This window comes from Rhinopithecus bieti, unplaced genomic scaffold (genome assembly GCF_001698545.2).
Source record: "Rhinopithecus bieti isolate Rb0 unplaced genomic scaffold, ASM169854v2 scaffold_42745, whole genome shotgun sequence".
NCBI lineage: Eukaryota > Metazoa > Chordata > Mammalia > Primates > Cercopithecidae > Rhinopithecus > Rhinopithecus bieti.
In genome coordinates, this window is record NW_016819184.1 from 5,077,702 (window position 1) to 5,101,385 (window position 23,684).

The following is a 23,684-nucleotide window of genomic DNA, read 5'->3' on the forward strand; positions in this document are numbered from 1 at the left end:
CTGAATGCCACTGTGTGTTAGGCTTCGCAGTTAATTCATATAACCACCCTGAGAAGTGAGTGCTGTTATTATTCCCTTTTTATAGATGAAGAATATAGGGTTCTGTCAGGTAAAGTGCCCAAGGTCATTTAGCTCATGGGCAGTAGTTCTGGGGTTTGAACTCCCAACTTTAGGATTGGCAAGCTATAGCCTGATGACTAAACCTGGCCCACTGCCTACGTTTGTCAGTAAAGTTTTACTGGGACACAGCCACACCCGTTTGTGTAGGTAACATCTATGGGTGCCTTCACACCAGAGCAGCAGAATTTACAGACCACGGTGTCTACAAAGCCTAAAATATTTATTGCCTGGCCCTTTACAGGAAAAAAGTGTACTGACCTCTTGTCTACATGAATACTCTGCACTCCAGACCTGGGCTATTGAGTATGTTAGGTGTAGCCACATGTGGCGATTTAAATTAACTAAAACTAAATGAAATGAAGACTTCATTCTTTGGTTGCACTAGCCACATGTCACATGCTCAATAGTTGCATGCGCTGGTCACCTCTCTTGTTGCATAGCACAGACCCAGAACGTTGCTGTCATTGCAGGTAGGAGCACACGAGACTGTGTCCCAGTGAGGGGAGAATCCAAATCTGAGGGAACCAAAAGTGCAGAGAAGGCATTCTGGTGAAGGACAAGAAAGACAGTGGACCTTCCTGCTCCCAACACACAAAATAGAGTTCGTTGACTGTAAGGTGATGGAGAAATGTCTGCTGTGGCAGAGGGAACCTGGGCCTGGAGTGAAGAGGCTGTCCCTAGATCTTATGACGGTTGGCAGGCCCCCGCCATGCCCCTTTGCAGCCTGTAACCCCAGCTCCTGGTTCACTGGGGCCACTGGCCTCATCAACTCTGCCGTGTCCAGTGCCCCATGTGTGTTTGCATGCTGGGTCCTGCAGAAATCCCATTTTCATGTATTCAGATCTGTTCTGCTCTGGGCCATTTGGGCCTGATGGGTTATACCATTGTTCCTACTGTGCTGGAATGGGAAATACGTGGTCTGATGAAATGACCATGTTTTCCATGGGCATCAGATAAAGAACTACTTCATTCATTCAAAATGATGGCTATTGTGTGGCATGAGAAAGGAAGGTGAGTTCCAGGTCCCTCAGCTAGCTAGTATCATGTGACTTATTTCTTAAAATGCTGTCCACTGCTAACACTGATACCGTGTGTTGAGTAGCTTGGAGCTGGGCTGAACTGTAGCTCTTGTGTTGCTTGGTCCATAAATGCTCTGAATAGGAATCTCTTTGGAAGCTAACTAGGGGCAGAGTCATTTTGAGGGGTGAAGGCAAATATGGAGGGCATAGATCTCCAGTTCATCAGACCCAGGCATAAACGCATCAGTGCTGGCCCCATCTACCCCACATTTGTGCATGCTGATGGACTCTGAGTGTGGAGAAGAGCTGTGTGACTACAACCAGAGGGCTGGTTGTAGTCCAGGCCGTCTACATTGGAGTCTCTGAAATGCATTGTACAGTCAGAAGTCTGGTCCAGCGCTCCTGTTGGGAATGGCTGGCTTTTCCATGTTTGGTTTACATGGGTACAATCTGCACGAATCTTCACACTTTAAACAATGCCCACTCCCTCTGTAATCAGGATGGAAACCTTTATAAAATGCAAGAATAAGATACCAGGAGGACTTTTTAGGACCTTGGGCAAGAGTGAAAAGAAGAAGAAAACCAGATAAGTAAAAGCCTGGTGAACTTAGCTCTAGAACAGTTGCATGAAGGAAGTGCCTGGTAGGGAGGAAGTTGTGTTTAAGACGTCGTACATGGAAGATTTTTTCCCCACATGCTTTAAAAGGGAAAAGAATAGCCTTGGAAGGCCAGCCTTGAGTACGTGTCCCCCTCCCGTCCCGCTGCCACCTTTGACACTGTGCTTGCCTCTAGCCAGCCACTCCCAGAATAGTCTCCTGTGTCTTCCTCTTTCAGCCAGTGGAGGGTGAGATCATTCGAGATTGGGCTCTGCCCTTAATTTCTCACTGCTGTCCCAGCACTCAGGGAGACTAATTCCATGTGCCCAAAAGAACCCAGGCACAGATACATTTATAATGGAAATTATCTGTTTTTAGAGTGCTGGCGTTTTCTGAGAACCTACTGTGTGCCAAGCATTCCGCATACATTCTCTCTCCATCTGCTCAGCTGGGGGTGACTAGCCCCACTTCACTGGGCAGGAACTGAGCTTCTGCCATGTCCCTGAGAGAGTGTGACTTGTGATGGGCTAGAGCCTGGCTTGAAATCCAGGTCCCTCTGCTCCAAAGCCGGTTTCTCCTTACCACCTAGTTTTGTCCCCAGTCGTGCACATGCTGCTGTTTCAAAGAGAAATCTCTTGCTCCTCTGCATGGGTCCCTGATGACATTTTTATCATGGCCTGTGGGCAGAGAAGTAGGTTGCTCACTGTGGGGTGACATTTAAGAAAACCAACTCCATCAAGCTTTCCCTTTGAATGTGTTGTTATGGTACAAGAAGTCTTCGTTTGTCCTGGGCTATTTTGAAATAAAAGGCAGGAAACTCCCCTCTTGTTTCTATATCTTGCATAGAAGTCATCAAAACAGCATCCTCTGTTCTGTGCGGTAGTCATGATTGAGGAAGCAGCTGTTCTCTTCATGATGACCCAACCGAAGCCAGCAGTCTGGAGGCGTCAGGGATCCAGAATTGTCTGTTCCATCTGCTGGGTTTACTTGCGTGTGTTAGAAGTATTTGGCATGGAAACTGTTTCCCTACCCCACCTCGTGGGCGAGGCCAGAAGGGAGCTCTCCTGGTGGGGGCAGGGCAGACCCCAGACTCTGCTTGACTTCAGATAATGCCATGGTTTGCTCCATGGAATGGGTGCCACGGCCTCCCGTGGGATCAGACCGAGTGAACAAACCAGATCAACTGTCTCTCCAAGTCCATGGGTGTGAAGGCAGGCCTCTGCTGGCTGTGATTGGGAGTTTTCTGGGTCTACTTTGTTGTGCATGGCATTTCACACAGTCTGAGCTGTCTAGTCATTTTCAGGCCTCTAGCTAACTCACCGAATGAGCAAGGGAGTGGTGCCAATGCGAATGCGCGACTGAATCGCTAAGGCCAAGCGAGCCCATTGAGATCTTCAAACCAAGATGAAACTTAGTTGTTTGGGTGTTTTCAGGGGGTCTGAATCGTCAGCATCATGTAGACCGGAGTTTGCACTCCGGTGGTCTGGGGGCCAGATGTGCTCCTCACACATGATTTGTTTGGCTCATATGATGCTTTACAAATTTTTAAATTTCTTGAGAACATAAAAAGGAGATTGTGCAAAGAAGTCTTTACTTTCAGTTTCTCTTAACAAGCCAGAAGATAAATTTTAATAGTAGCCTGGGTCTTCTTTCCCAAACAGCCCACCACAGTTAGCTGTAGCCAGAGCCGTCCATGGTGGACCAGCCATGTTCTCTGCATATCATCTCGATTCCTGTGCAGCATGCTTCTCTCATTTATGTTTCCTACTTGGCCCTGGAAGGCATTTGAGTTTGAGATCCCGGGAGTGGATAAGACATTCAGAAGACAGATTCAGATTTTCTGGCTCTCCAGGTTATTGGCACAGGGCGAACCATGGTGAGTGGCAGTGACTAGTAGAAATGCCCAGGCTGTTTGCAGTGCTCAAGGTCATTGCCGTCATAATCCTGCTACCTCGTGTTCCACCTGCTAGTAAACTTGCAAAGATAAGCCAGTACTCAGGACACTAATAGAAACTCTGAAAGTACAGATAATGTCCCTGAAGTCTCGGGAGCCAGTCTCAGCCTAGGGGCCCTTCTACCCGCTGAATGGCCCTGTGATGCTGGGTGACCTGGGGATTCATTTTGTACCCCCGCACCCCCAGCTCCCCGCCAATCACTCAGGTGCTTCACTAGTTTAATCTTCTTATCTAAAAGTGCCTTCCTGAGGCCGAGGCAGGCGGATTACTTGAGCCCAGGAGTTCGAGACCAGCCTAGTCAACATAGAGAAAACCCATCTACTAAAAATACGAAAATTAGCCGCGTGTTATGGCAAGCACCTGTGGTCCCAGCTACTGGGAGGCTGAGGCGGGAGGATCGCTCGAGCCTGGGAGGCGGAGGTTGCAGTAAGCCAAGATTGTGCCACTGCACTCCAGCCTGGGTGACAGAGTGAGACCCTGTCTCCAAATATAAATAAGTAACTAAATAAATAAAAAGTGCCATCTGGATTTTAGTAGATACTGCAAGGGATTTTTTACAAATAAAGATTTAATTTTTAAATTCTCATGACAGGCGTACCAAGTAGATAACTTCTGGTGTTAGACGAATTTCTTAGGGTAGATGAAACATGCATCTCAGCTCATTCTTCTAGCTCATTCTTTCGACAGAGACTCAATACAGCAAGTGGAAGTAAAGCAAAGATTCGCCAGATGGTAATTAATATTTTTCAAAGAATTGAGGTGTTCTCTTCATATTTCTTCAAGTATCTAATAGCAATCCCTCCTGTCATTTATCTTTTTCACTCAACCCTGTTTTTACCTCTTCTTGTGGCAACTATTCTGTGACTTTTTGTTTCCTTCTGATTCTCACACATATTTCACCGCATAGTCAACCTTTGGGATTGCTCGTGTCATTCCAAATGGTTTGCTGAATTTGAAAAATGTAGCCTGTCAATCCATTGCCTGAAAGCCCTTCCCACCCCTTTTATTTGCAGCAGAAACACGGCATCCTCACCTGCCTCCTTCTCACCTACTGGTCAGGGCATTGTGCACCTGGGTGGTTGGTTCAGCCTCTGATTCTGCTGGGCCAAGAGCCTTGAGAAGGGGCCCCAAGGCTCTGACGATGCCACTGTTCTCCTTCAGTGCATTCTAGGGACTGTTGGAACTCCTGAAGGCCAAGGATCATCTTGATCTAGAATTAGATTTCCAGGGCCTGGCCAGAGGACGTGCTGGGGGTGGATAGTAGGTCACCTGTCCAATTCTGACCTCATGACTTTTGCAAGAAACTCAATTTTTATGGATCCCCATTTTCTCATCTGCAAAATTGTCCTCCCAGTTACTAGGGTTTTAGGTACCAAATCCAGTAAAAATGTGTTTTTCAAACTTTAGGGACTACCGGACTCAACCTGGAGGGCTTAACTAAACACAATTGCTGGGTCCCACCCCTCATTCAGTTTGTCTGGGGTTGGGGACTGAAACTTTTTCTTTCTAATGAGTTCCCAGGCGATTTTCTACTGATCCAGGGTCCACGCTTGGAGAACCAGTGCACACTGCTGAAGCAGGTGCCAGATACCCCAGTGTTCCCCTCAGCAAGGATGTGGGTTGGCCTGTGTGGGTCTCGGCTGCCTGGCATACGAGGCTCATCTTTCCTTGCATTTTCTCCACTGCATCTTATTTTCTGGGAAACTTGAAACTAGATTCCCAGAGATGTTTTGTTTTCCATTCAGCCATCTTCGTGGAAGCTGTCTTCAGACTCTCCACCGTGATAGCTGGAGACACATTGATTTCCTACCTTTAGGTAATTCTGTCACTAACACGCACCATCCACCGTCCATCTCGGTTTCCCCCCTCCACCTGGAACCCAGATACTAATGGAGGCAGCCTTGGTGATTTTGAGTTTTGAGCTTTTGGTTTCCCAGATAGGTTGATTTTGTCCATTCTCACCAAAGACAGGCTGCATTTGGGTCGAACTGACAGAGCTGTCATGGACAAAGCAGGTTACCCTGTACTCGGGAATGCTTCACGAGGCTTCCCACTCACTGCCGTCAGTCCAAGGCCGGGCGCCCTTCGTTTCAGGTGCCCTGAAATCAGTGTCTCTGTGCAGTGATGGGAAATAGAGTGCTTAACCATGTCCAGAATCAACTGCTGTCCCCTTTCTTTCCCTTACCTGATGACACCTGAGCCTAGCCAAGGCTGCTGGAGGTGAGAGACCCTGGGGCCCATCTGAGGAAGCAGGCCCAGAGCCAGGACGTGGAGTGTTGGAGTCCATACAGTCAGCCAGTGGGCACGTCTAAGTGGTTAGTGGTGGTTTCCTCTCATTTGGGGGTTTTAGTTGTCCAGAGTGAACTGCTGGTCTTGTGTCTTTAGCTCCAGATGTAGTCACTGGGAGGTGGCGGGCAGCCACTGGCTTTGCCTGGCCTTGCAGTTTTGCTCACAGTTTTGTTTTGTCAAGGAGTGTTCCCCCTGCTACTCTCACTCCTCAGAAACAAGGGGACACTGACTCAGTCATGGCTTTGAATGGAGCGTTTCTGTGTGGTTTTCTCCTTGCCCCAGTACTCTGCCTTCTGCAGCTCCCAGTCCCCAGCAGCTGGGCACATTGGCCCTTGTGCTTTCATATCCACGAAAACACGTGGGAAGCGCGTGCCCAGCACATGCCTTGATCACATATTTGTAACTCGGGAGTCTGAGATGATCGTGACATTCTCATATGGGGCTGTGTGTGGCCACTCCCATTCCCCAAGGGAGAACACAATTACTGTATTGTCTGTCGGCGTTCTGGGCGAGCTGCTTGGGTGAGGGCTGGACTGTTGGTATACTGGGGGATGGAAATAACTGTTTTGCAGCTTCCTACCTTTATGCTGCCATTTACAAAAGAAGGACGTTTGGGACGACCTCTTGGAATCCCCTGGGTCACCTGGCTTTGTTCAGCTGAGTAAACCACCAGCCTGTGCACCTCCCCCTGCCCCCAGCTCAGCTTGTTTGCCTGCTATTCAGGCAGGAGAGCTCTGGGAGGGCAGACCGCTGAGAGGTGGAAACAGAGTGATGGGAGGCAGGGAGCAGGGTGGCGGCTTGTGGCTGTCTGGTGTGCGGAGCTTCCCCTGCCTGGGCCTTGTGAGGGCGCTGGCACTGGCCGATATTGTGGCGGCTGACCTGTCTGGACATCCTGAGGCCCCTTCCATCAAAAGCTGGGAAGGGGCCCTCCACTCCCAGCCCCATCCCCCTAGCTTGCTGGAGTGTCAGACATGTCATTTAGCAGCATCCTAATAGAATACCCTCACCCCATCTCTGGCATTGAACTCCTGCCCAACACTCCTGCTGCTTCCTCTAGGAAATCTCCCCAGATCTTTACCACCCCACTTGGAATTCCAGGCTCACTCCTCTGTCCTTGTGGATTTATTATCATATGATGTTCCGTGCCTTGTGGGAAACCTAATTGAACACATGCTGTTTACACGAACTTATTTATGTATTACCTGCCATCATCCCTCCGTCCCTAGCACAGCCAGCCTGGTGTTGTGTTGGACTTGGGACGAGACTGATACCGGGAGGAAATACAGTCCAGAGAGAAGCACAACACAGGGCGTGCATGAGAGTTGCCAGTTTAACTACAGTCACCTAGAAATACTTTTTGTTTCTGAGTAAAAGTCTGTTCTAAGGCGTGCAGCATCACATGTGTATATAATCTTCCCCTTGACCCTTTTTGCTCTCTGTGGAGGCTCCCAAGACCTTGGCCCTCCCTGTCCCACTGGGGTTCCTGCAGAGGCCTGGTCTGTCCAGGCTCTGCCTGGCCCAGGGCCAGCCCTGCAAGTGCTGCCTCCCTCACATCAGGCCCTGACTGCAGCAAGATTCTTCCTCCTAAAAGAAGAACATAGAAGACAAAGCTGTTAGGGCAGGGCCCTGGGCTCTCGGTTTTCCCATGATTGGGTATGAGAGGGCTGCTGGCCGCCCTCCCCCCACAGAAACTCTGATGAGTGTTTGCAGGTTCCTGAGGAGGTGTGAGCATGATCAGATGCAGGGGTTTTTGTGCTGGTCACTGTGTTTTTCTGTTATGCTGTGCTGCTGTGGAACCCAGAAAACTTTGAGCTCAGCCCCTCCGTGGATCGGGAGGTACAGTGCTTGGGATTAGTGTTAACAACATTTTGATAGCTGTCGGAAACCCCCTGCAAGCAAGAGAGATTTAAGTATCTTTGGCACCAAGAACGTTGAGACTTGACTTAACGTGGTGATTGTGTTCTTTGTTTCAGCAGACATTTCCTGAGCAGCTCTTTGTGCCAGGTTCTGGGGACTCAGGGGACTGAGGCTGGGCTCATGCCCTCCAGAAGCACACAGTCTGTTGGGGCGGCAGCTCGCTGGTTCGTTTCATGGCCCTGTGATTCAAGCTCTGCATTCTGCACAGAGGCAGAAGGCGTGACCTGACTCAGTGTGGGGTGTGGAGGTCTGCCTGGAGGTGGTGACACCTGAGCTGGGTTTAAAAGATGAGATTAGAGAGTCTGGAGGCTGAGAGGGCAGCAGGTAGCAGGGGAAGCAGGCGGCAAGGTCTAGCTCCAGAGACCAGCATGAGCAGAGGCCTGGAGGCAGGAAACTGCATGTGGTATTTGGAGAACTCCAGAGTATTTTAAGAATAGGCAGTGCATGGATGTGTACAAACTCAGCAGTGAAAAGCAGTTTCCTCATCCCTGTCCCCAGCTACATGTCTCCCTCCTTCCTGGGGGGAGCTCCTAATGCTATTTTCTTGTTTGTCCTCCCAGAGATATTCCATATGCATGTGCAAGAATACACAGATATATACACGCACAAATATGTATATAAAAATAGTGTTTTTTATATTTTTGATTTTAGAAAATGTTACCTATTTCTTGTGAAAGTCAATACCTCGTTTGGTTCAAAATTCAAAACATACAAAAATCCATTTCTTGAAGAGTCTTCTCTCATCTCTGTTCCCAGCTACCCATTTCCCCTCCCGGAAGACAGCTTTTATGTTAAGCTTCCTTTGTATCCTTCCAGGACTTCTGTATTACTGGCACAATTCTTTATTTAGTTTCACCCAAATGGGAGCTTAATATACCCATGGTTTTGATCTTTGGTTTTCTACTTAGCACTATACCTGAAGATGGTTTTCTCTCTGGACGTGTTGGGCTCCTGAAGCCTTTTTTTTTTTTTTAATTTTTTAAATTTAAATTTAAATTGACACATAATTGTACCTATTTATGGGGTGCATAGTGATGTTGTGACACATATAATGTATGATGATGGGCTCAGGGTGATTAGCATATCCAACATCTCAAATGGTTATCATTTCTTTGTGTCAGGAATGTTCAATATCTTTCTTGTAACTATTTGAAACTACATAATATTGTTAACGCTAGTCATCCTACAGTGCTATAGAACACTAGAACTTACTCTTTCTATCTGGCTGTACTTTTGTATCCTTTAACAAATCTCTTCCTATTCCCCACCTTCCCCCTACCCTTCCCAGCCTCTAGTCTCCTCTGTTCTGCTTTTTACTTCTATGAGATCACATTTTTTTAAGCTTCCACATATTCTCATAGCCTCTTAGAAAGCTGCGTTTTGTCCTTTGCATGGTGTTGCAGTGTGTTTTTATCCTGTCCTTCCTGTTAGGCAGTTAGGTCACTTCCCACCTTGGCTGTGCCTAACGAGACAATATGTATTATTTTGCTCAAGAGTAGGGCAGTCTGCAGGGCAGGCTGATTTGGCACTTGAGGCACATGTGTTCACAGGGAGAGTGAGTGAGGAGGATAGAACTGCACGAGGACATGGGCAGGTTGTGTTTTATGCTCATTTCTCTAGAGGTTGACTTGTTTTCCCTTGTGAAAGGCAAGTGACTTTTAAGTTGGATTCTGCTGAGTTTTGGGGACGCTGTCTTACTCCTTTACTGTCTCCCATGAGTAACCTCTGTGAAAGGAGACCTGGCCCAGTGTGGTCTCTGGAAGCAAGGTTCGCCCAGGGGTGTGGTTGGTGTTGCTTGGGGAGACTCCCTTACAGACTCTGACCTTCAGGCCATGCCCTGCAGGACAAGGCCAGCCAGAACCGAGGCCTGCAGTGCGACTCTGCCAGCGTTGTATGCTGGGGCCTTGTGGATGTGGATGCCACCTCTGGCACTTGCTAGACTTGGGCCTCATGAACATCACAGTTCTAGTCAATAGTTTGTTGATTTATTAACAATTGAACTGAGTAAGAGTCTGTCCAGGCAGAGGACCTGCCAGGGTATGGGAGGGAGAGACTGCAGGGTGACTTTGTACCATCCCATGAAGGTTGTGATGCAGGTTTATGAACTTTATTTTTTGAGATGGGTTCTTACTCTGTCCCCAAGGCTGGACTGCAGCAGCATGATCCAGACTCACTGCAACCTCTGCTTCTCGGGCTCAAGCAATCTTCCCACCCCAACCTCCCGAGTAGCTGGGTCCACAGGCATGCACCACCATGCCCAGCTAATTTTTTTTTTATTTTTCGTAGACATGCATTTCACCATGTTTCCCAGGCTGGTCTCGAACTCCTGAGCTCAAGCCATCCACCCGCCTTGGCCTCCCAAAGTCCTGGGATTACAGGTGTGAGCCACCGCGGCCGGTCCAGATTTCTGAACTTTAGCAGTCCCAGTTATTTTATCATGCTTTTTTTATCATGCTATTTTTAAAATATTCTCTGCCTTTTAGTGCATTTTTATTTAGTTTTTATTTCACTCATCCATCAGTTGTTAGTAGTTTTCACTTCCGTGGGAGTGGAGACTGTGGCTTATGTATGTTCGTGTCTTCAGCCCCTACCATCATCCTAGCAGTCACAAAGTAGTCACTCAGTAAGGGTTTGTTGAATGAATGAGCACAATTGCCTGCCACGCAGGCTTTTGTCAGGGCTTGTGGCGTGCTGTTAACTATTCATCAGCACGCTGGAAACTGGGTTTTGGTGCTTCAATGCCAGCGTCTGACCAGTACTAGTTAAATTTCATCCATTCTGATCCCATCCAGCTATTCAGTCTGATAGGGTTTCTTTTTTTGTTTTTACGTTTTATGACTTTAAAAAAATTGTTATTTTCTGAGATAGGATCTCACTTTGTTGCCCAGGCTGGAGTGCAGTGAGCCCTGGATCAGGGCTCACTGCAGCCTTGGCTTACCTAAGTGATTCTCTCGCTTCCACCTCCAGAGTATCTGGGGCTGCAGGCACATGCCACTATGCCTGGCTAATTTATTTTTTGTCAAGATGAGGTCTCACTATATTGTCTAGGCTGGTATTATTGTTATTTTTAAGTCTGAGAACATCATCTATGCCACCTCCCTTGGATCTGCAGATGGCTAGTGTTGGTGGTTTTTATTTTTGTTTTTAGATGAAGTCTCACTCTTGTCACCCAGGCTGGAGTACAATGGCATGATCTCGGCTCACTGCAACCTCCACCTCCCAGGTTCAAGCAGTTCTGCCTCAGCCTCCCTAGTAGCTGGGATTACAGGCGCCCAACACCATGCCTGGCTATTTTTGTATTTTGGGTAGATACAGGGTGTCACCATGTTGGCCAGGCTGGTCTCGAACTCCTGACCTCAGGTGATCCGCCAGCCTTGGCCTCCCAAAGTGCTGGGATTATAGGCGTGAGCCACTGTGCCTGGCTGTGTTGGTGGTTTGATGTGTAACCTTTCCTTCTCCTGCACATTTTTGAACTCCTCCATCCAGATGACACTGGGGAAGAACCCTTTTCCACAGCGAGGTGAAGGCCAGTCCACGTTTGATTTGGGAGGTGCGTGGAGGAGTGCTCAGAGTCCTGGCTTTAGAGTTTTGCTGCTGACTTAGTGAATGAGCTTCCTGAGAGCAAGGGAAGTACACCCAAGCCTGGTTCAGATGGCTCCACTAGGGGGACAGTGACAGCTACAGCTGCAGCTGGTGTACTTGGCAGTCCGTCAAGCACTTTGGGGTGTGCTGCGGACAAACAATAGAATGAATCTTTGTTTCTGGAGCCTGGGCCATTTCTAATGAGGAAGATGATTACTCATTTTTGGAAGTTGGGTTAACTCTTCCAGTCTTTTGAGTCTTGCTTAGATCTGTAACGAAAAGCCTAGAAGAGTTCACCTTGGCATCCCAAGGTGTTTGCTTTTAAGCCGGGTGACTCTGGTTGGCTGTGTTATTTCCTCTTTAACGCTCCTCCACCCAGGTCTTTGCCCTAAGTTAGGAGGCCTGATTGTCATATCCAGAGTGCTTAAAAGAAAGTGGGGCAAGTGTTTACAAATGAGGTGCCCCTTTCTTCTCCTGTTTCCCCACCCCCATGGCATGCCAAAAAAATAAAGAAGGAGCTCAAGACCCGTTGAGCAGCTGTTCCTCTAGACTTATTAGATTAATTCCCTGGCCGGTTCTAAGTAATTTAAAGCCACATCATGCCTGGACTTAGCTTTGACTTAGGACTCCATGAAGGCTTTCTTCTTCTTCTTTTTTTATTTTTTTGCAAGACAGGATCTTTCTCTGTCACTTAAGCTGTAGTGAAGTGGTACTATCATAGCTCACTGCAGCCTCGACCTTCCTGGCTCAAGTGATCCTCCCTACTCAGCCTCCTGTGTAGCTGGGACCACAGGTGTGTGCCACCATGCTGGACTATTTTTAAAGCTTTTTATAGAGATGGGGATTTCTTCATGTTGCCCAGCTGGTCTTGAACTCTTGGGCTCAAGCAGTTCACCTGCCTCAGCCTGCCAAAGTGCAGGGATTGTAGGCGTGAGCCACTGCGCCTGGAGGTGAAGCTCTTCTTTGCAGCAATCTCTTTCTCTGCCTTAAGAGGCAAGAATCTGGTGCTATTTTGATCTGTGTATAGACAGATGGCTGTTGTTACACATGCAGCAGCTCCCCTGCCATTGTGCTGTGGCTGCTGGTGGGAGTAGTCTTACTAGAGTTTATCCTGCCCTCCAGAACCCTCCCCTGCAGTAGGAGTCAGGTAGATAGCTTTGGCTGTTTGACCTGAGAGGTGCCACAGAGCTTGGGTATACTTGTCATATGACAGACCTGCCTGTCAGCTTAGAGTCCCTCCAGTTTTGTTTTGGCAGATGATGGCATTCTCGAATGTGTGGTAGAGCTTGCAGCGTGATGTGGGGGTAGAGGGGAGAAGGCGGAAGGCTTACCATGTGATTGATGAGCCTGTCTGATTAATTTCTACAACAGACCCTGTAGGTTGGTAGATATGACTCAGTCAGATCAGGAAGGGGGAAGTCCTGAAGTGTGAGCTGAGGTTAAGATGTGACCTCTGATGAGTGGGTGGCAAATGGGCAACCTGGTGCCTCTCGTGCCTATAGCAGTTCTTACAGAGCTTGTTGGGATCTTCTTGCATCACCTGTCATGTCCCAGTGTGATATTGTCTTCAACCAGTGTGTTGGGGCCCCAGACTGCAGGCCTCCTAGATAAAGAGATCACTGCCCTCGCAGCTGTGTTCCAAGGCCCAGCTGCTGAGAGATTACCTTCCCTCTGTGCAGTGGCTCTGGGGGTTCTGTGAGAGCTGTAGACACCAACGGGAATGCTTCTCCCTGCCTGCTGAGCGACTGGAGCTGCACCGGTAGGAAAGCCATGTGTGTAGCCTGGGCTGGGGGTGGAGTGTCCTGCAGGAGAGGGAGAGTCCGAGAGCCCATCAACATTTTGTAAAGGAGAAGGAGATTCTTGTCCTAAGAGGTAGAAGATGAAGATGTCAAAACTGGTCACTGGCTAACTTCCTGGCTCTCTAAGAAACTCCTCTAAATCAGGTTGTCACTGAAAGACACCAAGATGCCCCTGTCTGCATAAGGATTAAACTCGGAATATGCAATCATGCATACATCCCCATCCTCACCCCATGGATATGTAAGAGAGGGGGCTGGTTCTGCAACACCACCTCCTCCCTACCTCTGTCCCACCCGTTGCAAGAATGTCACTGTGGCCTGCTTCTGACTCTGCTTTATGGAAGGTCATAGCCAGGGCACTTCATGGCAGCAAGTAAGGATTTGGCCTTTGCCTTTGTCCAGTTTCCTGGACCTTGAACTGCAGGTCAGGTCTGAGTGGGACTGGAAAGGCCAGCATAGCAGTTGATCCAAGACGGGCATCATCAACTTACTGTCCTTTCTCATAGTTCATTCACCACCTTCAAATCTATTGATTTTCATGCTCTCTCCAGAGCTGCCATTTGCCTATGACACGTGAGGAAACTGAGGCCCAGAGAGGCATAAAGACCTGGTTAAAGCCACATACCTGATATGTGACTGCAGTTAGAGTCTCACTAGTCAGAAACAACTTATCTGGCCCAGCATCCTATTTGACACGTGAGGGAACTGAGGCTCCGAGGAGGGAAATAACTTGGCAAATTGGGCAGAGCCAGTAAGTGGCACTGTCAGGCCCAGAGCCCCCATCCACTAAGTCCTGCTTGATCCACCTAGGCCCCACAGCCTTTTGTTTGGGTCTTTCCATTTTTGTTTTTAAATCTTTTTTTTTTTCCACCCCTCTTCTGTGGGTTTTTAGTCATGGTTTGAGTAAATTCAGTATACTTATAAATAGGTCCGACTGAAGAACAGGTCATGGTTGTCTTAGGCTAAGTGGCTTAACATGATAGTAGATTATCTTTGGGGCCCGCTGCAGTCCCCTCATTGCCCTCTGATTCTCTTCCCATTCTTTCCCTTCCTCTGGTTTGGAGCAGAAGGCGGCATCTAGCTCTGTGGCCACTCGGTAAGTGTGAGTTCTCTCTCCGTGCCTCTTGTCCCTGTCTTCTTCCTTTTGAGTGTGTCAAGCAACGTCCAGTCTATAGCAAGCTCTTCTTTCATAGTGTTTGTGGGTTAAAAGTACATGAGCGGTCGTGAGAATTACGGGAGTGCGTATAGGAAGCTCGTCTGTCAGTTATTTTTCACTGATAAATGAACTCTTGACAAGTCATGCATGCAGTTGGCTTCAGTTTCAAGAAACTACATGGGCTGTCTCATTCCCATGTTCAGATTTGTTTTGGCTTTTTGGATCTCAGCACTTTTATGTCCCTGAATAATGTCATTCCTCCCCCTCCTCTTGAAATGTTATTTGCTTTAAAAAGCAGAAAATCCCTACAATATTGAAAAGTCCAGGAGAGCAGAGTTCCGATTTGGTTCAGCAGCTCAGTTTACTGTTTTGTCTTGTTTTGCTTTCCCCCCTTCCATTAAGGAGACACATAGGGGAGCTTGGGCCACTTTGTTCAGCCAGGGACATAGGACAAGTCTCTTTCAAGCTGTGTAGTGTGACTCCCAGTCCTTCCCCAAGTGTGGCCTTTGGCAGCCTTTGATTACCTGAAGGACTAGATCAGGGAATATGTTTTAGCCCCAGTTACTGAAGAAAGCACCTCCAAGGACACACCTTCCTGTGGAGGGAGGGGTGAGGGAGGGGTGAGGGAGGGGTGAGGGAGGGGTGAGTATGCCCTCTCTGTCTGGGGTCAGCAGGTGCTTCATGCCTGCAGCCAGCCACTCTCACTCGCCCTGCTGAATGTCCACCAACCCACTTGCAGGAGCGAGGTGCTTGGAGGACTCAAAAGCATATTCTTGGCCCCTAGAAGCTAATACTGTAGCTGTGAAGACAAGATGCTTTTATCCAATTTATGAGCATTTAATAAGGGTCTGTGCCCTGCTAGGAATTGTGTCTGCCTAAGGATTTCAGTGTTTCTAGGGATATTTTTGTAGTGCCCCCACCTACAGGGCATTTTACCTCCTTAACTTATAGCTGAGGCGGGCAGAACAAGTGTGACTTCTTACGTGTTACAAAGGCAGAAAGCTGAGCAAAGTTACAGAGCTCAGCCAGGGCCCTGCAGCTCCTCTGGGACTGAGCTGGGCTGAGCGTGGACTCAAGTTCAGTGCTCTTGCTGTGATACTGACTTAGCAGATAGGTATCAGTCAGGTTGCTGCTGTGGGCAGGCTGTGTGCTGAGGCCACAGGATGACTGAGGGAGGGCCACACCTAGGCTGCACACGTGGAGGGGAGGGCTCCCCACAAACAACCTGGAAATGAACTTTTAGAGAAGGGCAGGGTGGCTGTGGTGGAGGCAGAGGCAGGAGGCACAGGACCTGGGGAGATAGGGACAGGTGGATACAGGTTCCAGCTGGGGTTGCAAGAAGCCATTGTGACTCCCTGCAGGCCCAGAAGCACCCTGGGCTTCCTGGGAGACACTTTACCCTTTGCAAGTTATCCAGCACGTCTATACATCCATGCAGTTAAGAATGGAAAGTGATGGCTTCCTGTCCCACTTCTACCCTCTCCAAGATACTCGTCATCTGCCCATTTTTCCTGCCTGCAGTGGAACCCCTAATACCATGTTTCAACATCAGTTCCACAAGGTTGGTGTTTGGCTGGGACACCTCAGGATGGGTTGTATTAGAGAGTGTGTATATTGCAAAATTGGTGCCTGCTTTGGCGTTTGATCATTTAGCTGACAAATGAAGTACTGAAAGGATGATTAACAATGAAACTTACAGATCCTGGAGTAGTGGGGTCCAGGTGTTAAGACAAAGCCTTTGGAGTTCAGTAGATGTGGGTTGAGTCTTTGTGCCTTGTTCACAACTGGGTGACTTTGGGCCTGGGCTTCAGTTTCCCCCTCTGTAAAATGGGATAACAGTAGCGCCCTCTGACAGGGATACTCTGAGGTTGCAGTAAGCACAGGGCCTGGCCCTGTTGCTATGGCTAGTATTTTCCTCATGCTGCGTTAAAAGGTAGGCTCTGTGTCACCTGTTATTTCTGCACTAGCAAAGTACTGATGAAAGAGGTTTTCTTTGCCTCTTTTTTTCTGTGCGTTGAGGGTGGTGCCGGCAGGTCTGTCTGTTAGTTGTTTCTCAGTAGGACCTGAAGACATGGGAACCCCGGCTGCGGGGTCGTTGAAATGTTCACTATAGTATGGAAGCTGCACATTCGTGGGCCCTGTCCTCTGGTTGAAACACCAGACTGTCTTTCCAGTATCAACTTAGTCTGGGAAAGTAGAGGCCTTGGATAAAGTTCTTAGGCAGCTTTTAACTTTTATCCTTTAGACTCAGATGACTTAGTTAGTATATAAAATCAGCGAGCGGAATCGTCCCCAAGCAGATTAAATCCCTTTGTCTTGGCGGATATGAAGCTTGACTGCAGCATTCGGCTCCTCTCGGAACCCTTCTTGCACTTTTGTGTTGTCACAGATTTGGCAGGAGACAACATGACCCACTAAGCAACACCCTTCCCCAAATGTTCATATACTTGCTTCTAGATTCTGTCTACAGATGGCTTTTGTCACACCAGCAACTGAAGCTACGAAAGTTTCAAAGTGCACAAAGAGCTTGCGGAATTGCTGTCTTTCCCTCCCATTTCCTTTGCTTAATGGGAGGGGGAAATGGAAGCTCTGAGAGCAATGGCTTCCGCGAGCCACCAGGAAAATCCCTGTCAGTGGCTAAGTTCATGTTTGGGTTTTGATCTGAGCCCTGTTTTTAAGGTGGTAAAATTAACTGTGAAACTAACGTGTGCAAGTAGTAAGTACAGACTAAATAAAGACACTAAAAGAAGGAAAAACTTGTCTTGATGATTTCTAGTATGGTCAGTTTCTTTTAAGGGATAGCCCTTCAAAATGCATTACAGAGCATTTGGTAAACTCCTCCAATCTTCTTAAGATTTATATAGGATTGTAGAGTTTGCAACACTTTCTTGTATGTATTAATTCATTAGCATGCAATCCTCTTTTGAAGTGGATGAGCCAGGTGGGGCTCCCACTTGCTGGAAGCTGAGCATCCCAGGCCACAGTGATAGCAGACAGCTGTGTTCAGTGGTTGCAAACAAATGAAGACACGTTGAAGACTGTAGAACAAAAGCAAGAAAATTTCATGTTAGCAAGAACTTGTGTGAGAGCAAAGCTTTCTCCCCTGTTTCTGTGGTGTCAGAGACACAGTGGCCTGGGGATTTGTATCCTGGTCTTGTCCCTGCTAGCTGTAGGATATTGGGCAAATGACTTGATTTCTTTTTTTGGAGCCTCAGTCTTCCCGTCTGGAAAATGCATGCTACCAGCCATAATGCCTGTTCATAGGAACGTGAGAGGATTAGCTGAGAAGAACCCAGCTTCTGGTGGATGCCCAGGGAGAGGGGAATGGAGGTGAGGGTGGAGGGCTGTGGCTAGAAGTGTGGCTGTGTGGGGCACATGGGGGTGGAGGTGGGCTCTAGGCCTGGGGCGTCTTGCTGACCACGGCAGCAGCCACCTGTGTGTGTACCCTCCCATCCATAGGCCTTGCTTTGGGCACAATGCTGGCGAGTTTGGGGCTGTTCTTGGGCAGATGCACTTTTGAGGTGAGGACTTGGGAGGTGGGCAGGGGCCCTCTGCCACCTTGTCTGCACCCAGGGAGCATACACATGGATCAGTGGAGAGTCTGACCTTGCTTTTTGTTCTTTTCAGTGGAAATCCTGGTGAAGATGAGTCATTGAGTAGGGGCTCCTGGGGTTGAGTCAGAGAGCACTGTGTCCCCATGATCAGGTTGGGGTGCCGACCAAGGGGAGACCCTCACCCAGCCCTCCTTTGGCAGATACTGGGTAGCCCTAGCTGTGTATGGAGGCAGGCTGGAGGCCCCCTATCATGAGCACTGCCCAGGGAGTCACGGGAGAGAGGTGGGAGGTAAATGCGGGGACTGAGAAGTGACAATACAAGACTTAAATACAGGGCAAGGAAAACTGCAGTCAAGATGCAAGGATGGCGCCCGATGAGAGTGCGGCCCACGACTGCTACTTGTGCGAAGGGGAATGGGCACCAGTGCCTGGCCTTCTCTGTGCCGAGCTCTTTTATATGTGTTTTCTTATTTTAATCTCCCGGCAGCCCCAGGACAAAGGCATCATCCTCACTGTGTTTATTTAATTAATAATTATTATTATTATTATTACTTTCTGAGACAGAGTATTGCTCTGTGGCCCAGACTGGAGTACAGTGGTGTAATCTTGGCTCACTGCAGCCTCTGCCTCTCAGGTTCAAGTGTTTGCTGTGCTTCAGCCTCCTGAGTAGCTGGGATTACAGGCATGCACCACCACGCCCAGCTAATTTTTATATTTTTAGTAGAGTTGGGGTTTCACCATGTTGGCCAACCTGGTCTTGAACTCCTGACTTCGAGTGATCCACCAACGTCAGCCTCGCGTAGTGCTGGGATTACAGGCATGACCCACCGCACCCAGCTTAATTATTTCTCTTGATACAAGGTCTCCCTCTATCACCAGGCTGGAGTGCAGTAGCGTGATCATAGCTCATTTGTAACCTCAAACTCCTGGGCTCAAGCGATTTTGCCTCAGACTTCTGAGTAGCTGGGACTACAGGCATACACTCCCACGCCTGGCTATTTTTCTTTTAGTTTTTATTTTTTGTAGAGATGGAGTCTTGCCGTGTTGCCTGGGCTGGTCTTGAACTCCTGGTCTCAAGCAGCCCTTTGGCTTCAACCTCTCAAATGCTGAGATCACTGGTGTGAGCCACTGTGAGGAGCCTCACCCCCGTTTTAAAGATGAGGAAACTGAAGTCAAGTGATTTCATGGCGAAGGCCAGGGCTGCCCAATTCCACAGCACACACATGTTCCCCCACCTCCCCTTGCATATGGTCTCCCTGGTATAATCAGTGGGCTTAAAAAAAGTTTTAAAAATTTATATGTGGCCTAATACAGTCTTTTGGTGGTTAGTTCTATGAATTTTGATAAATGCATAGATTGGGATTTTTTAAAAAATTTTTTATTTTTTTGAGGTGGAGTCTTGCTCTGTCTCCCAGGCTGGAGTGCAGTGGCGCGATCTCGGCTCACTGCAAGCCCCGCCTCCTGGGTTCACGCCATTCTCCTGCCTCAGCCTGCCGAGTAGCTGGGACTACAGGCGCCCGCCACCATGTCCAGCTAATTTTTTTTGTATTTTTAGTGGAGACGGAGTTTCACCGTGTTAGCCTAGATGGTCTCGATCTGCTGACCTCGTGATCCGCCCCCCTTGGCCTCCCAAAGTGCTGGGATTACGGGCGTGAGCCACCGCGCTTGGCTGGGATTTATTTAAAAAAAATTTTTTTTTTTGAGATCATTGACACTCATGCAGTTACAGGAAATAATACAGAGAAATCTCACATACCCCTTACTCACTGTCCCCAATGGTAACATACTACCAAACTAAAGCAGAAAATTGTCACAGATACAGTTGAGACACAGAATATCTCCATCTCCAAGGATCCCTCCCGCTGCCTTTTCCTAGCCATGCCCATTTCCCTCCTGCTCCCACGCCCCATCCCCAACCCCTGGCAGCCATTCATCTCCGCACTAGTTCTATAATTTTGTCACTTTAAGAAAGGGATATAAATGGATTCCTAGAATACTGAGACTTTGCGGCTGGCTCTTTCACTCTGCATGAGTCTCTGGAGGCTCATCCAGGTTGTGGCCTGTGTCTCTGGTTGCTTCCTTTTTATTGCCGAGTAGTATCGCACAGTGTGGCTGTGCCCTGCCACATTTTGTTTAATTACTCATTGAGCGAAGGGTTTCTGGAGTATTTCCTGGTTTGGGCTGTTATGAATAAAGAGCTGTTACAAACATTTGTGTGTGAACGTACATCTTAATCTCTCTGGAATAAATGCAAAGGAGAACTCTTGCTGGTAGTTGTTTGAATGGGCATTTGAAGGGGTTCTTTAGGGGATGGAGGGGCAAGGCACTGGTGGGGAGTGCAGACCTGGGTGCTGGCTCACCAGGGTTCACATCCCAGCTTTAAACCCGGACCCTGGGTGAGTTGCTGTATATGGCTGTAAAATGGGGATAATTCAGCCTGGCTTGTGGCTAATGTGTGTAAAGTGCCTGGTACCTAGTAGGTGCTCAGTAGACAGAAGTGATTCTTGATATAGGTTAAGAGAAAACCCACTAGACCATGGCAGGGTCTGTGCCCCAGAGGTGGCCTGTGGGAGGGCTTTGCGAGGCTTCCACCTTGCCCCCTGTGGGATCACCCAGTTACTGTCTTTTTCCTGGCCATGCCCCCATCTTCTCTTTGAGAAGACCCTGACCGTGTTTGCAGACTGGGCTCGAAGTCTCCGGCCTGGTCCTGGCATTTCTCAGTGAAGTTGGCCAGGCCAGGCCCACGGGTCATAGGAATCCCAGGAAATTCTAGATCGTGCTGGGCTCTGCTGGTCTGGATTCGCCTCACAAATTCTGAGAACCTGCCCAGATCATTTCAGATGTTGCTATAATTTAGCTCGATTCCGGTAATGTGTTTTGAGCTGTTAGGGTATGTGAGGGATTGTGGTAGGTGTTGCAAAGGGTTCAGAAAAAATTGCTCTCCTAACAGATCAAAGCAGCCAACTCCAGCTTCTAACCTCCTTCAGGAGCCCCCATAGCCGCAATGATAAGGTCTCCACTGAGTGTGACATTCGGAGCCCTGGGTCTGGTTTGAGTCTCTCTCTAGCTCCCATCCTGCTGCTATGCCCTCTGCGTGCCCTGTGTGCCAGCCACCAGCGTTCTCACCGTTCCCATACTCCGAGGCTGGCCCGGCGGCCACGCCTTGCTTACACCCTTCCCTCTGCCTGGGTGCCCTGCCCTTCCTGATGAAATCTTGCCTGTTTCTTAAGAACTAAAAGTACCATGGGCGGACGTGGGATGGAATATTCAAACCTCACATAGGGTTGGACGTAGTTCCTCTCCAGAACCATCATTCCCTTCTCCAGGCAACCACTGTGTGGGACCATGGTGGACTCCTTGTTTTTTTTTTTTTTTTTTTTTTTTTTTTTTTTTTAAGGCGGAGATTCACTCTGTCGCTCAGGCTAGTGGACTTGGCTCTTCTTGCCTTTGTCACATTATAGCATTTCTTGGAGATTGTTTCATATCTGTACAGTTTGAACTGGCTCATTAAAGTATTTTTGAAGGCCACATGGTATTCCCTTATGTAACAACACCGTAATTTATTTAACCAGTTCGCCTTGTTTGCAGGCATCGAGGTTGTCCCTACTCTTGGGCTCTTACAGTGCAAAGGAGTCTCTTTAAAGCCTACCTCCGATGTCACGTCCCTCTTTCTGCCTGCTTCTGAAATGTGTTGGCTGGGTCACTGCATTCTCTGTGAGACCCCCCAGGGCAGGGATTGTGCTACACCTGCCTTCTCCTTTCCATGCCTGTCACATGTGCTGACCACCCAGTTACCCACGGGCTTTTGGTGCTTCTGCTGCCTCTCTGAGCCCTGGCCTCTTGTCAGGAGTCTGCTGGGGATGAAGCTGGAGAGAGGTGGGCCGCCCCATCTTTGCCTCGTTCTGGCTTCCTGCTTTATGCAGAGCTGTGTCTGGATGGGCTGATGTGTTCCCATGGCGACAGACTTCCACAGTTTCGTTCTTACTGGCCTCCTCCTACTTCACCAGAGGGGTGGGCCATCATATAGCCAGGCCCTTATTGACGGAATTTAGCTCGTTTCCCTTTAAACACATTTGAGAGGATGGCCGCTTGGGCGTCCATTGCCGAGAAGAGGATCTGGATTCCCAGCCTCCCCCATGAAACTGCTAGCAGTAGCTGCTGTTGATTGAGCACTTACCTGGATGAGCGAGGCAGCGTGCAAAGGACTTGGGCTCTGTTTTCATCAGATACAGTAACCTTGTGAGGCAAGCACTGTTTTCCCTGTTGTACAGAGAGGGAAACTGAGGCTCTGAGAGTAACTTGGCAAAGGCCATACAATGTATTTCAAGAGTTAGGGCCGGGCGCGGTGGCTCAAGCCTGTAATCCCAGCACTTTGGGAGGCCGAGACGGGCGGATCACAAGGTCAGGAGATCGAGACCATCCTGGCTAACCCGGTGAAACCCCGTCTCTACTAAAAAATACAAAAAACTAGCCAGGCAAGGGGCGGGCGCCTGTAGTCCCAGCTACTCGGGAGGCTGAGGCAGGAGAATGGCGTGAACCCGGAAGGCGGAGCTTGCAGTGAGCTGAGATCTGGTCACTGCACTCCAGCCTGGGCGACAGAGCGAGACTCCGTCTCAAAAAAAAAAAAAAAAAAAAAGAGTTGGGATTCCAACTCAGTTGTGCTTGACTCAGGATCTGAGCCTCTGTAGCTCCTGAACTCACCTGGCTTCCTAGAGAGGATGGAAATGGGGGAGGAGGGAACAGGCAGCTCACTTCCCAGGCCTTGTGCCTAAGGCTGGCTGCCCTAGAGCTGAATTGGGGCTCACACACAGAAAGATGATGGCTGCCATTAGGCCTCCTCCACTGAGGAGACACAAAAGGCTGCTTTGAAAGGCAAATCCAGGAGCACCTCTCTGGCCTGTTCCTGAACCCAGCTGCCTGGCCAGAACTTGCAGGAGTGGTCTGAAACTCTTTCCTTGAACAGATCACAGTTGGTCAGAACGTGTCACTTCTAGATCGATGTGGTGTTGAACCTGTGCACCAGGTCTCTCAGTGCGACCTGGGAATCTTCAGCCTCCCCTGGGCTCCCTTCCTGAACAGTCAAGCCTTGGAACATGTATTGATTTCCCTCCTCCCCTTCCCTGCTTTTGCACTTTGGATGAACCTTGTTTTCGAAGAACAGTAGAAGGTAATTTTCCTGTGCTTGCCAGCTGGCCTGTAATTGAGCAATTTCAATAACACCCACTGTAAAGTCTAATTGAAGTAAACAGGAAAATATGATTTACAATCTGGACAGCAAGTAAATACCAGGGTGCAATTAATTTTTACACAGAGCAGCAGATTCTAAAACGTTTTCCTGTGTTGAACAGTTTGTTTCTGATTACAGATTAGGAGCTGCTTTTCTATTTAATACTATTATCATCATTCTTTTTTACTCTTTGGTGGTGATCCTCAGGTTCCTTGTATCTGTGTGACTTTCTTTGAAGGTTTAGCTGCATGGGGAAATAGAATCAGAGACGTGAGTTTGTAAGGAGGGATTTTTCAAACCTGAACCGAAGGCTGCACTCTTTCTTCATTTGCTTGGTGGGAAATGGTGGTGGGTTATCGGAGAGGGGCTGCGGATATGCTGTGCAGAATGGCAATGCTGAGTGGGTCCCATTACTGCTGGAAGCTCACTTAGTTTAGTTCTTTCTGGGGAAGATGACAAAGCTGTGAAGG

At 48.6% G+C, this 23,684-nt stretch overlaps 1 protein-coding gene across 2 annotated transcripts in view; it reads left to right on the forward strand.

The window, feature by feature from the left end:
• Window positions 1–23,684, forward strand: part of FAM53B (family with sequence similarity 53 member B) — a 125,887-nt gene that overhangs the window by 12,386 nt on the left and 89,817 nt on the right. The window lies entirely within an intron of this gene.